The sequence below is a fragment of the Acanthochromis polyacanthus genome, chromosome 3, assembly GCF_021347895.1.
Source record: "Acanthochromis polyacanthus isolate Apoly-LR-REF ecotype Palm Island chromosome 3, KAUST_Apoly_ChrSc, whole genome shotgun sequence".
Classification (NCBI taxonomy): Eukaryota; Metazoa; Chordata; class Actinopteri; family Pomacentridae; genus Acanthochromis; species Acanthochromis polyacanthus.
Window position 1 is genome coordinate 32,131,270 of NC_067115.1, and position 14,526 is coordinate 32,145,795.

Here is a 14,526-nt window from a genome sequence, read left to right on the forward strand (position 1 = left end):
ACACTGCTATTGTTAAACACTCCTAAACTCAATACTGAACAAACAAGTCTCCCTTCTCTCCTCCCTTTCGTTCTGCTAACTACTATGCTGTAATCAGCAGCATTGTCCTCATTATTGTTAGCACCTCATACCCTTGGGCCTAGGGTGGGTAGAGCTCATTTACAGGTATCTGACTCTTAGTTTTGATAATGCACATCTAACTAATATACAGACACTACTTCCACTTGAAATTAAAAGGTGTAATGGCTCACCCCGTTTGCTTAACATTAGCTTAGCATAGCGGAGCTGGTGTAGCCCTATCTTACAAGTCATTTATCATTCTGACATTGACCTGTATGCACAAAAACGTATAAATATAAGCATACCTCAAAGAAAACGTATGAGTCCAGGCTTTTATAAGTCTTCATCTTCTCCATTGTGTGGATGCCTGGGCTGTTGATAAGGTACTCGTAAATGGAGTGCCATTGAAGATCTGGCCACGTAGTAGGGTCGTTTTCCCATGAAACCAGAGGAATTTGGTACGGACATGACTGCAAACCAACGAGTTCTAATTTTTCTTGATACCGTACCTTGGCTTTTGGCTCAAGATTTCCGAAATAATCAGCAGACATTGTTCTCCTGGTCAAAACTCCGCGGTTTCGACAGTCAAATCGTGGTTGCTAATGACTTTGTTGCCCCCTCTTAAAATGGCGGCGTGCGTTGCTAAGGAAGGTATGGTCACGTGTCCCAGACTCTGACGTCATTGCAATAAGGTCTATTGGGAGAAAAGGAAGGTTTCGGCCGACTCTGCATGACCTTCCAGCTCTGAACACCTGAAGCTAATCCATTCCGCTCCAGTGGTTCACTAAACAAGGTAACTGTGATTTATTTTTTAATCAAAGTCAGCCTTACTTTTAATTCTGTCAGGTCTATTTTATTTTCTGAGAATTTAACATAAATATAACCACTGCTTTGTATTAGCCATGAGTTGCTAGCATGAATGCTAATGTTTCTCCACATTGTTAATTAGCTAGCATACTCCGCTTTGGTTGCTAGATGAAAGCTAATGTTTCCCTGCACTGTTACCTGACTAGCATACTCTGCTTTGAATGCAGAGTTTACAAAGAAAGAAACACCCCAAGTCTTTCTTTCAAACCGGACCAGAGAAATGAACTTCGTAGCAACCTAACCCAACTAGATTAAGTTAGGTATCTCTCTCTTTAGTGTAATTTAAATGTAAGGTACTCGGCTGCAATTGACCTGTTGTAGTTGGGTTATTTCAAGTTTTAGATAAAGGTTTGTAGGATGTGACTTCTTGCTTCTCTCTCAACTTAGGAAAGGTAATTTGCTTGTTATGCAAACTGCTGACATACTTTTTATTTAAATGTGTACTGAACTAGATAGCTCTTAGTTAAGTGGAAGCCTCTGTTTTGCTTAACAATTTTAGTTTTCTGTTTTTTTCTTTGATGAATATGACGGGGTACTATATTAAGCTCAAGGGATATTTGCCTGTCACACCTAATATATCCTTTCCTTGTCATTTCATTGTAGGTGCTTTGTTGGTATCAACCCTGAGAGGGGAGCAAAGGTCAGCCAGGAGAGGCTGATGTCCAAGAAGTCGGAGAAGCAGCTCCAGAAAAAGGCACCAACTGTGAATCCCCATGTGCTCTCCCTTATAAGAAAGACTCATGGACTCTGAGTGAGACCTCATGTAAACCCACAACATTTCTCTGCACAGGACCTCACTTTCACTAAAGAAAAGCCCAGTCATTTTAATACAACGAGTCTCAGTACTGTGTTGGGTTCAGTTAAATATACTTCAGTCTGGGTGTCTCAATTTTGGAATTCCAGGTTTGTCCCTTGATTTGGTGTTTATTGAACATGATCATGAGTTATGAAAGACCGATTCTGAAGGCAGGGTACCTAAAGTGTGATATGCAATTTTTATACAGATTGTTGGCAATGTGTCAACATTTTTTGAAAAATAAACATTTTCCTTTACAATTTTCTGCTCCATATTCATCAATAATAGGTAATAAACTATCAAAGTCTTGATTGGCTCAGCTTACACATCAATGGTATCATTTTTCTTCCATGTTTTATTTGTTGTTTGCTAACCCTACTCTAATCACAGTAACAGGGTTGCTAATCCATGCTAATGTTAGCTTTTTCTCAGCAGTAGAAGCTAGATATTTAGCTAGCTGTTACTGCTGACCAAGAGGTCAGACAATTAATGCCCAAAAGTCAAGAAAAGAATGAGTCTGATCCTGATAATATGAGGTAGAGTGAGACATTCAATGAAGGCTGACAATGTTACGATAAAATGAAAAATAGAAGAGAGGACATAGATTTGCTCTCCTCATTCTTTTGGAAACTGTTTGATGATGTTAATTCCAGTGTTTCATATGATTCACTGTTTTCTTCTTCTACCTGCTAGAAAGGTTATGCTAACAGGGTTGTTGTGGGACACACATTAACTATTTAAAATATAAAGTTGATTACATTTTTTTCACACAATTACCAGAGACATCAATGAAATAAAAATAATACAAAAAATAGATTTAAATTTAATCTGAACTGTTTTATTTGAGATTGAATTTGGTCATCAGGGGGGTGGAACAAGAGAAAAATGTCATTTTAAGGGGAACTCCAGCCTCATTTGGCATTTTAAAAATATTTTCAACCATTCTTTTCTCCTTTTTTTGGTCTCAGGACAAGTACATTTACACAACAACTGCATGTTTTAGTATTTTGTACGAGGATTATTTGAGATTTGATGGGTGTGATGTAAAATGTCCTCCAATTCTGAAGTGAGTCATATCACATTCTCTGATATCCATTTTACAGTAATAAGCTGTTTATAAAGATTACAGTACAAACAGTAAAATAACAGTATAATGACACCACATTACTGACAGTAATGTACTGTAAAACAAACTGTTGTTGTAGAACTTTAGCTGCCAGCTCTTCACTGTAAATTGACAGGGAAGTTTCTTAGAGTGTATTTATAGTATGTGTTCTGCAGTGAGCTGGGGTTGACACTGCTTCTAGTGTTGCTAAAACTACTAGCATGATATTTTGTGGGATGTTGTAGTTAATGCTTTATAATTAATCATTGTTAAAACTGTTCTTATTCAATGTTTGTTTCACCTTTTTGTTGGATTGTGCTCTACGTAAAGGATAGGAGAGGTTAGGGATTGCTGAATGTGGAGTAAAGATCACAGTCTTGATTATATGGTTTCTGCTTTGACATGACAGATTGATATTAAAAGCTTTTTTATTAGATTTTATTCTTATATTTCCAGGTTTCACCAAGATTTTTTCACTGGGTCAACATCAGTAATCTGTGAGTTACATAAAAATTTGCCAGATTAATTTAGTATATCAATATTCTTTTTACTAATTTTTGTAAAACTTATTTTTTTTTGACTATTTAGAGACAAGAGAAACAAGTAAAATATGCAACAATGATGTCACAGCTTTGTGTTTTGACCATTTGACCACCAGCTGCCCTTACAGATTTTAATTAAAGGCAAAAAAAAAAGCACTCCTAATGGATTGTTACTCCATATTGGCAGATATCCTGAGATGAAGTATTGGAAATGGAGACAAAAAGGGCTTGGGGCTTTGAGCAGTTTCTGTTGTGTGAAGAGCATTCCGATTAACATCCAATTCACGAGTTCCGGCTGATTATTCTGAAGGTGCTCATCTGTCCCACTCAAATATACATATCTGTTATGATGTGGGTGAAAAGAAAAACAAATGTGAGTTTAATCTCAGGTGTGTTGAAGACCCTAACAGAGACATTGTGGGTCATCTGCTGATTTTGCTCATCTCTTTCTGCAAGTTGAGCTTTCCAAGCAAGATCCATGTCCAGGAAAGAAAATTTCCCCCTAATTTGCAAAGGTGGATGCTGCACAGTTCATAGTATAGCCTTTTATTTTTACAGCGTTTTACATTTTTGGCTACTGTTATGATTTGCATTACTTTGTGATACAACAAATTCATTTGATCAGATCTAACTTGTGTTGATGCTTAATGTATTTAGACTCAACTGGCAACAGCTCGGAAACCCAACCAAAAATATTTGACTGACAAACGAGTTGTGCATCAACTCCACAAGAATGTAAAGAAACTGGTTCACACAATGGCAACTTTAAGTTTATGGTCAACCCTGAGTGGAAATAACCTGTATCTACACTATTATTCAAAAGTTTGGGGTCACCCAGACCATTTCATGTTTTCCATGAAAACTCACACTTTTATTCATGTGTTAACATAACTGCACAAGGGTGTTCTAATCAATCTAATCAATGAGCCTTTCAACACCATCAGCTAACACAATGTAGCATTAGAACACAGGAGTGATGGTTGCTGGAAATGTTCCTCTGTACCCCTATGGAGATATTCTATTAAAAATCAGTCATTACCACGTTAACAATGTCTAGACTGTATTTCTGATTGTTATCTTCACTGAAACAAAATACTTTTCTTTGAGAAAAAAGGACATTTCTCAGTGACCCCAAACTTTTGAGCAGTAGTGGATGTAACACAGGTTGAATTATAGCTAAAAAAAGTGCATTTCTGTCACCCTTTCAGTGCTACATCAATAGTGTAAAGCAGAATACTACACTAAGTAATATCAGAACATGATCCCCCAACTAAAAGCTGTGAAAACCTGCTTTATTTAAGTAAGGAACAATATTATTACAGCTGACTTCATTGTTTGACCACACTTCCCTCCATAAAGCAAAAATCTTTTATTCAGAGAGCACGGCCCATGTTCCTGATGTTTTCTCCACCCCCAAACAACATGTCTTTGTATGTGTGCATACTCTATGCCAGTCAGTAACTGAAAAGAAACTGAAATGTGATTTTGGCTGTGTAAAGAAATTTAAATTTGGACAGTTTATCAATTTTTTGATTTCTTTTAAAATTCTAAAAATATCAATATTGTGTTTACTCTGAGAAAACGGTCTCTGCTCTTCATTCTTATAACGCCAATCCTGTCAGTGAGTAGTTGTGCAATTGGCAAAATGATGTACAGGATGCTCTGATGAAGTAAAGAATGTCTGTGGAAATGATAATTGGTTTCTTCTGGAAAGTAGGTTTCCATTACAGTTGGTCCAGCCTTAAAACTGGTGACCTCCTTAGAAGCTGTTGTGTTCCTCCCACAGAGTGACATCCATTATCACAGCTTTATTAACAATAAAACAGCATCTTTCAAACATTGGCCTTTGCTGCCTGCACCATGGATTTGAGAGCTGAAGTTATTTCATTTCCTGGTTAAACAAACGCCTACATCCTAAACACAATCTGCCGTTCCTGCCATCAATTTCTCCTGGATATAAATTAGGTTTGTTTCACATTAGTGTGAGTTTCCTACCGTTTGATCATACCCTGTCCTTGGACAGTCTCGCTCCCGTCTCGCTTATAGCGCAACTTGATGACATATTTATCCGCTTTGCTTGCCAACTAGTTCAATGTAACCAGTTCTGACAAAACGAAACGCTGAAAGTTGAGGACCCCGTGTATTGCACAACTATTTATCAAAGCCAGAAATTGTATAAACCGAAAGGATTTGCAGATTTTTAATCAAAAATCAACCAAATTACAGCTAAAAATCATGATATTTTATCAAAAATCATTTTAATTCTTATTTAAAAAGTTGCCACAAATAATCTGTTTGCATGAAGTGGATCATGTAAAAATCAAAAACTTCTGTCTGTGGTGCCATTATTGACTTACTGCAACCAGCAGTCATGCAACAAAGATTCTGACTGTTTGGCTGAACAACAGGCTGTGTTCACACAGACCAGAGAGGAAACGGGTAATGAAACAAATTAGAGAGACTGAGAGGAAAATTAAATATATTTGATCAACAAAATAAATGCAGCATGGCTCAGAAATGGTCCATAGAGGAGTGAGATGTTGGAAGATACATTCAGCATGGTGAAACATCTTCATTGCATAAAATGTCTGTTTTGTAGAGGTTTTAAAATGTACCAGGTGAAATATTTAATTTCATGTGAAGCAACCTTTGTTTTCCAGTACCGGTAGCATCTGTGGGAAGAATGTTGTACATGTTGATTTCAAGTTTTGTCATTTTTAATAAAATAAATGATCAAAGAAATTCTACTCTTTTTTTAAAAAAAGGCTTTGTGACATAACATTTTCATGCATTAATTCTGTCTGTTTCAGTAGAGTTATGGGACTTCATATTGCAGTGAAAAATTAGGGTAAAAAGTGGCAAGACAGTGTGGTTAGTGCCTTGCATGGCAGCTTCCACCATCAGTGTGTGAATGGGTGAATGTGACGTATCATGTAAAGCGCTTTGGATAAAAGCGCTATATAAATACAACCATTTACCATAACAGCCCAAAACTACAGTGGGTACGGAAAGTATTCAGACCCCTTGAAATTTTTCACTCTCTGTGTCATTGCAGCCATTTGCCAAAATCAAAAAAGTTCATTTCATTTCTCATTAATGTACACTCAGCACCCCATCTTGACAGAAAAAACAGAAATGCAGAAATTTTTGCAAATTTATTAAAAAAGAAAAACTGAAATATCCCATGGTCATAAGTATTCAGACCCTGAGCTCAGTATTGAGTAGAAGCACCCTTTTCAGCTAGTTTCAGCAGCTTTGTATTTTAGCTGTGTGCTTAGGGTCATTGTCCTGTTGAAAGGTGAACCTTCGGCCAAATCTGAGGTCCTGAGCACTCTGAGGTTTTCCTCCCACAGTATCCTTGAATGAAGTCCAGGGTTAAAAAAAATGCCCACAAATTCTGTCAACGCAGTCTTTTAGTATATGTTCTTGACTTCAATTTGAGCACAAGATCTAAATCATCGGTTTGCAAAATGTTGCAAAAATTGAATTTTTCGATTTCGGTATATCACACTGCAGATTTGTCACATTTCTCTAAGAAAAAGTCAGGTAATACTTCACATATATCTTTCCAAAAGTGATATAGTACTTTCAAAACTGAAAAAGGATACATCAGTAAATGGTCATTGTTGAGGACCCCATTGCAAATTTGTGATAACTAAATCTGTGGCAAATTCAAATACTAGTAAATTTACTTATCACACCATAAACCCATTTGCCTCAAACAAGAACGGTTTGTTACTCATTCTTATACTTTTCTTTGCAAAGGTGCATGCATTGGTATTATATTTAAGCAACTAAAGCCTAAACTACCTTAATAAAACAATGTGTTACACACTTTCTTACCTGCCAGGTAATATATCCCTATATAGGCTTATACTATACAAAACTTCAGAACATACTTGCCTGAAAATCCTTAAACTAAATCAACAATTCTTAAATGTGGTATGAGTTGAAATGCATTACTGCACAAAAAAAGGTTATGCATGTAGTTCAAAAGCTCTGTTTATTATCAAAGAGGAGTACCCACGGTCAGTGCTTTGAGGGCAACGAATGCTCTAGACTCCTGCAAAACTCAGACATGTTGCAGAATATGTTACCAGAAGAGCTTCAGCCCTTTCACAAATGCTTTGTTGCATTGCAGGAAGCAATGAATTTATGTTTTGGTTACACCTTGGATGCGTCTTTCAAGGACAAGGTGGCAAACTTTGCAACTTGCTACCAAAGTTTCAATTTGTCCATCACAACAAAGGTACATGTGTTAACAAGACATGTGCCTGAATTCATTGATCGACACCAGAAGCCTCTAGGACATTTCTGTGAACAAGTTGTGGAGCAATGTCATTCTAAATATGAAAAATTATTCAGTCATTACAAAATCAAAGATATTAATCATCTGAACTACATGCACAACCTTTTTCGTGCAGTAATGCATTTCAACTCATATCACATTTAAGAAGAAGCCAATAACATACTAGAAGACTGCGTTGACAGAATTTGTGGGCATTTTTTTTAACCCTGGATTTCATTCAAGGACACTGTGCTCCAGGATATCTCTGTCCTTGGCTGCATTCATCTTTCCTTCAATTGCAACCAGTCGTCCTGTCCCTGCAGCTGAAAAACACCCCCACAACATGATGCTCCCACCACCATGTTTCACTGTAGGGATTGTATTGGGCAGGTGATGAGCAGTGCCTGGTTTTCTCCACACATACTGCTTAGAATTAACACCAAAAAGTTCCATCTTGGTCTCATCAGACCAGACAATCTTATTCCTCATAGTCTGGGAGTCCTTCATGTGTTTTTTGGCAAACTCTATGCGGGCTTTCATGTGTCTGCACTGAGGAGAGGTTTCCGTCGGGCCACTCTGCCATAAAGCCCCGACTGGTGGAGGGCTGCAGTGATAGTTGACTTTGTGGAACTTTCTCCTATCTGCATCTCTGGAGCTCAGCCACAGTGATCTTTGGGTTCTTCTTTACCTCTCTCACAAAGGCTCTTCTCCCACAATTGCTCAGTTTGGCTGGACGGCCAGGTCTAGGAAGAGTTGTGGTACCCACTGTACTTGGGGTTCACTGGGTTAAACCATATTTTGGTACAAAGTCAGCAAACCTTTAAGCAATTTTTATCGTATGTGACTGGTGATTCTGAACATGCATGGGGGCTGTGGACATCCTCAGAAACAACGTATAGACCTGCCAGATTTCTAAGAGCTAGGGTCCTAAAATGCTATTTAATCTCGTCTAATCCTTTTAAAAGTTGGGCATTTTCACACACCATAAATTATTAATCAGTAGCTGAAAAATTTTCTGTTAACCGATGATGAAACATTGCATTAACCTCGACAGAAAAAAGGCAGATTTTACATAAAGGGAAATTTCACACAGAAATTCCATTATATTTGGTTTGGCTATTTTTAGGCTGTCATCCACTGACATCACGGTCACAGCAATCATTAGCCAGGATGTGAGGATGGAGGTGGAAAAACACTGCAGGCTTTGAGAAAGCAAAGACAAGAATCTTCTTCTATTTGAGAATGATCTTTCACAAGCACCCTCGCTGTGTTCCAAACTTGTCCTGCTTACCATTGCTTTGTTTCTTTTATTAAAACTCCTCTAGCATTCCAGTGGATGGAATTCCATCGCTTTACTGTAAGATGTACTGCGCTGTCTGAGTTAATGTGTGCATGTGTTCGTGTGTGTTTAAACCTTAGATGCATAAGTTGATCAAAAATGACCAGGTGAGGTCGATTTCCTTTAATATCTTTGCATGAAAAGTTTTTAGCATTTCATATTCCAACATATTCCTCAAAAAGCATGTTTTTGATACAATTCCATTAAATTTTTTAACCTGCCTTTTATACTTTTAAAGAAATTGTAATATTTGTATTACTACCCCAAGCTCTTTATTACTGATAATGTCATACAAGAGGTGATGCACAAACTTGGAGGGACGGAGAGCAGCAACCATAGACTGTATATTTAGTGGACGTAGCATCTGGCTCCAGAATTGAAGCCCATCCGGAAGTGTCAAAAACTTGCAATATCACGCCGTCCGCTCGGGTTGGCTCCAAAAAGCTTTTGCTCCATAGACCCCAATTCATTTTTGGAAAAAATAAAATTTGATGGACTGATTTTCTACAGCTCAGGATTTTTTTCCCGTTAGTTTTCATGGTCAAAATGAGAGATCAGGTGGCCGATCTTAAAATAAATCAATACTGAATTTTAAATAAATCGTTAAAGTTGGCGGAGCCAGGGGGCGTGGCTATGCTTGATAGACAGCAACAGAAGCGTCTGCGGTAAAACGTGGGCGGGATAAGAGAGTCTTCAGCCAATCCTGCCCCTCGGTGCTCTACCGGTCCAGTCTGTTTGATGACGCTTTTTACGTCACTGGCTCCAAAAAATCCAAAACAGCGACCAGGAAGTAGCAAAATCCGGGCTTCATTTTCTCGGCGTTGAAACCAACGGGTGACGTCACGGTTAGTTTACGCCTGGCAGCAACAGCTGGAGGAAAAGAGTGGAAAAATGTCAACAAAATGGATGTTGACTTCTTCTGCTGCTGTTCTGTGTACTATTCTCATTTTTCAATCATTAAAATGTTCAAAATCTGTTATAAAGTGAAAAATAAACGTATTTCAAATATGAAATCATTCTGGTGTGGACAGAAATATAATACAAACAGTAATACTAATGATTATTCTGTACCAAAATGACATAAAAATACATTGATTCTTATACGGGTCATTTTTGACCCATTTATGCAAGAGTGTGGTCAGCCGTGCATCTAAGGGTTAAAACAGGGAAAGGAACTGTTTAGGCTACACTGTCCAGCAGCCTTGAGACCCTGATTTCCCAGCATGTGGTTTTAATATCAAACACTGGCACATGGTTTGTGATACACGGCCTGTTCTTTAGTATTTCCACCCTTTTTCCACTTGTGTGGTTGAACTCAAAGACAGAAATTAAGACCTTTTAGTCTTACTGTTTTTGTTTTATGGCTCTTACCCAGGTTGTTTTCTCCTGACTAGATCCTTGCTTGTGTTGTATCTACTTTCAGATATACGTCGCTTTGGATAAAAGCTAAGTGAAATTGTAGAATTGTAGAACTGTACTTTAGATACAACCCACTGTGTTTATTGAATCCTAAAGTACCGAGGAAAGCTGAGCAAATGTTGACATTTTGCAGATTATGCAAGAGCTCACATGCAAATAGCAATCTGTATGTAGAAATCTGGCAAGTGCTTTTTTTTGTTGTCTTTCACAGATGAAGTGGAAGTTTCCATGGTGTTTAATCTGCTGAGTAAATATTTCAAACCAATAAGACCTCCATGGATTATCTCAACATGCTTGTTCATTGTGGAAGCGCTCCTCAGTTAGCTTGTTTTGAATAAGTCTGAATGAAGCAGAATGCTTCAGGGAGAACACACCATTTCAAGTATCGATTGCATTTATAATCAAATTACTAAAATTAAGCCTCTTCTAAAAAGCTTCCCGAAACAATGTGTCCGAATTAGGGGTGTGACGACACACTCAGCTCACGAGAACGAGACGATATTTTCACATGACTTTAAGAAAACTAAAATGACAAAATATATAACTGGACAAAGAGTTTTTTTTATTTGACAGTCACAAACAGATGCCCGAGCGTTTTGAAATGTTTTGTAACTTACATCCATGCATGACTGAAGCATGAGCTTTTAACTGTTGACCTTCTTTTTACAAATAAAAATAAATATTTCTTTTTTCAATGTGTAAACAATATGTGCAAAACTGTAACCAAAGTACTACTCTGTCAATACAGAGTGCAAAAAAAGTGCAAACTTTAGTCTTCGACTCTTTATAAAGGTTCGGGACCACTGTGCATGTAAAATGGTACCTGACGGAATGGTGTACTTCGGTTCCAGTGTATGGAGGAGTTGCCGAAATCCCGGGTTTTCTACCACAGAAAATGGTCTCATATCAGCCTCAATGAAAATTATTCTATTCCTGAACAGAGTTGTCTGCCTTCGCCTTTCATCTGTCATCATCTTGTGTTTGAGGGTAAAAAATGTTGGCCTGAGCCCATGTAGCATACTTTGTTCAACCACTATCTGGCTTTCATTTATCAGGATCATGCAACCTAGTCTTCTGTATCAGCAGTTGTATTACATAAAAGCAGTGCAACTTGTCGTCTCCTGTGGAAGCCTCAGCTCTTTAGGCTACATCATAGAGTCATGACGTCTTTGTGACTCTTTTAGTGTCAGGAAACAAAGATTGTATTATGATTTAGAAGCATCCACCTATTCTTCCAGAGTGCAGATTTTTTCCCTTTTACAGCATTTATTTTTTCATATTGCTGTCATGTGTTGTTATTTGCAAAACTGAAACAGCCTTAAGATCAGTGCCATTTCATTACTTTGGCACACGGTTGCAAGATGTCAAACTATACACAGGGTTTGTATTTGATTATCTTTGCTGTTTTGAGCTATTTTTTTTGCAAGATCGAAAACACATACATATCAACAACTATAGTATAAACAGTAGAGGAACTTGATAGACACTGTGGTGCTCTGCTTTTCCACACAGACTTAAATGTCTTACACAACACCAGAATAAAATGGTTAAGGTAAAGATGTGGCTACGTGCCGGGAAAAAGATCCCTGACCTTGAAACTCAAAAATGTTCCACTTCATGAGACCAGTTTCTGCTGGTGGGTGATAAGATAAGAAGAAATTTCATGAAATAGACTTTCTCTCCAGTGTGCTCTCCAACTAAACTCCTGATCTGTCAGCTTGTTTTCTCTTTTATCGCTCCAAGGGCAGGAGAAAACATGTTTCCAGCTCAAGTACAGCTTGCAAGAATCTTCTGTGGCAGAATACAACTCACTTTATTGACCTAAAACGTGATTCTATCTTTCTCTGGGGAACAATTCCATGATTAGTTTGTTGACATTTGGCATAACACAACACATCAGTCTGTATATTGAGGCAATCCCTATTTTAGGTAATTCATCTTTCTTCATTAAGCTACAGTGTCAGCAATACTCGTTTTTCTGAATGGAGACAAAGACAACTAGCAGGCGTCCTGTAAAAGTTTCACGTCTGAAATCTCTCCAGGTCGTTTGCATATTGTATTTTGTTTACTCAGCCTGTGTCAACCTGCTTGTGAAAAACCTCTAAAACCATTTGTGACTCGAGCTACTTGCCACGCTTCTACATATTTTCAAAGCATGTAATGTTACCGCTGTTGCCAAGTCTTCATGAACAGTAGTCATATAATCAGAAAATCAATACTGTTGCAACTTGTACTGTTCCTCGGGCTGTGTAAAATATCCCACACTGTGCCCATCTTATATCCTAGGAACTTCCAACACGGTCTCACGGGGATTCGTGAAACTGTTACGTAAATTTTTTGTTTCTTTTTCGTGCGCACCAACACGATTTCGTCATGTTTTTCGTGCCGCTCACCACGAAATGTTTTTCGTGTTGCTCACAACGAAACCCGCTGTGGTAATCACAGCTGAAAGTGGTTTATACCAGCGGATTCATGACGATCTAAGCTGTCCATCGGCGTATACTGCTTGTGTGATCGCGTTTGCGGCCGCCGGCCGCTGGACATTCTTGAAATTCCTATGCAAATTGGTAAGTGTACCACCGGCTTATGGTTAGGTTATGGTTAGGTTATGGTTAGGATTATGGTTAGGGTTATGTTTAGGGACGATGTCATGCAAAATATAGCGTTGGATTCGCCATGGTTTTACATTAAAAATATAATACACACATTCGTTTGAAATACGTTCTGGGTGGCACGAAAAGTCCGCCGTTTAAAATACATTGGTGCGCATTTCGTGGTGAGCGGCACGAAAAACATGACGAAATCGTGTTGGTGCGCACGAAACCGAAACAAAAATTTACGTAACAGTTTCACGAATCCTCGTGAGATCGGGCTGCAACTTCAGTAGAAGCAGCTAGACTTCATTTAGGTTCTTGAAGCTCCAACTATATATTTTATTTCTATGTTTACTATATTACATATATTGTATTCAGTTTGAGCGATGTTACAGTCGGCATACAAACGCAGTGTCTATGATTTATATCCCCTCTATTTCAATTGCATTTTTTGGTAGTTTGCTTTCATCCATATACAGTTTTTCCCCTCGGCCAAACAAACAAACAAACAAACAAACAAACAAACAAACAAACAAACAAACAAACAAAAAACATTAAGAATTTTATTGTTTTACAGGTATATGGCATTTTTAATCAGGTTTTTATGTACAAATTGAAGCTGCAGATAAAAACACTGTAGAGATTTCTGTATTGCAGTTTCTTCTCACAAACACAACAAAGTTCTGCAAAAATTCAGATTTTCATGGAAAGAGCCAAATAAGAGTTGGACTGTTGGTTTTTATAGTTTTTGTTGTTATTTTTATTCTGTAAAGCAGTTTACGTTGCATTCTGTATACACCACCGTTCAAAAGTTTTGGGTCACTTAGAAATGTCCTTGTTTTTCAAAGAAAGGCAGTTTTTTCAATGAAAATAACATTAAATGAATCAGAAATCTCAGTCTAGACATTGTTAATGTGGTAAATGACTATTCTAGCTGGAAAGGGCTGATTTTTAATGGAATATTTACATAGAAGTACAGAGCAACTTTTCCAGCAACCATCACTCCTGTGTTCTAATGCTACATTGTGTTAGCTAATGCTGTTGAAATTGTCTGGGTTATCCCAAACTTTTGAACGGTAGTATATATAAACAGTGTTAGAAAAGTCTGAATGATTGATTGATTCTCTCAGAACAGCTAAAGGTTTGTTTGTAAATGGATCTCTTAGAACCCCTGAAATCATCCATGCTTCGTTCATATTCATGGATGGCCTTGTAAATAGACAGTGGCATGTCAAACACAGCTGCCATTTGAAATGACAAACTGCAGGCCGTTTTGTCTGTCGCTGCTGCTGGTTTGAGTGCGTGGTAAGTGATCTGTTTCAGTAAAGTGAGTATTCATCAGGGGACAGTAAAGTTTAGTGTTTAGTCCCAGTTCAGACAACCTTACTGTGTTTTTACCATAAACATGTCAAATGGTCATTTGAAAAGTTGTCTTTGTCAGTGGGATAACATTCAGTCAAACATGAGCGAGAGTGAAACGTTTCTCTGTTGAATATTTCAGAATACTTCTAGGTAC

General features: G+C 37.8%; 1 protein-coding gene across 2 annotated transcripts in view; it reads left to right on the forward strand.

Moving 5' to 3' along the window:
- LOC110960438 (uncharacterized) overlaps positions 1 to 14,526 on the forward strand; it is a 32,486-nt gene that overhangs the window by 1,744 nt on the left and 16,216 nt on the right. The gene's annotated exons all lie outside the window — the stretch shown is intronic.